General features: G+C 30.2%; 1 long non-coding RNA gene across 1 annotated transcript; it reads right to left on the bottom strand.

Annotated features, from left to right (window-relative positions):
- LOC139907431 (uncharacterized) lies at positions 1-896 on the bottom strand. Its single transcript, XR_011784033.1, has 4 exons — positions 817-896; positions 434-752; positions 128-316; positions 1-53 (listed from the first exon to the last, which is right to left on the bottom strand). It is a non-coding gene; the product is annotated as an uncharacterized lncRNA (long non-coding RNA).

Here is an 896-nt window from a genome sequence, read left to right on the forward strand (position 1 = left end):
AATGGGACCCACCATGCATTATTTTGTATTTTGTCATCGTTGTTAAAACTTTTCTAAAACAAAATAATAATTTGTGGTTTAGATATTTATAAATTTCTTTCTTATTAGATTAATTAAAGTTTCAAACCTGAGAAATATGAATATTCCCATCTTCAAAATTTGGAGACACGTTTATGACCGGATAACTCGCTTGAGTAAGCCATGATCCCATCAAAGTCTTCATTGTCATATTGTTGAGAATATAAGGTTTTTCGAAGAAGATAAGACCCCTTCTATTTCTTTCCAAAACAAATCCTCATCAATGTTTTTAAATGCACTTGGAATAAATAAATATAATAGTTAGATTAATATTTTAAAAGTTTCAATAGGAAAATAGATAAACTTTGATAAATTTACAAATTCAAAATATGTTTGTTAAAAAAATTAAACATACTACTTTGTCGTAAGGTTCTTATAAACCAAATCAAGGTCATTTTCGCCAATGATGCCGCTTAACATTCTTATGAACGAAGCACTTTTGGAATGACTGAGGCGCTGCATTGGTATTTCTGCATTTTTAATTATATATTTCTTAATAATTTGTCTATTATTAGTAGAATCCTCTTCCATGGCTTCTTGAAAAACCAAGACCACAAATAAATCCCACGCCCTTTCATCTGGAAAAAATTTCGTTGACACCAAATGGGATATATAAGTTGCTGATCCTTCAATAATCCCTAAATCATCCCACCAGGAAGTAGTAACAAGATTACCTAACAAAGAAAAATGTACACAATCAATTTATTGGAATTCCATAAATAAACTTTTTTTCGTCACCCATCCACTGATGTGTTAGCACACGTGCTATTTGAAGTACAGCTTTATCTTTTAAAAGCAAAGAACTAACTGAAGTGTCA

This window comes from Lepeophtheirus salmonis, unplaced genomic scaffold, assembly GCF_016086655.4.
Source record: "Lepeophtheirus salmonis unplaced genomic scaffold, UVic_Lsal_1.4 unplaced_contig_10667_pilon, whole genome shotgun sequence".
In the NCBI taxonomy this organism is placed as follows: domain Eukaryota; kingdom Metazoa; phylum Arthropoda; class Copepoda; order Siphonostomatoida; family Caligidae; genus Lepeophtheirus; species Lepeophtheirus salmonis.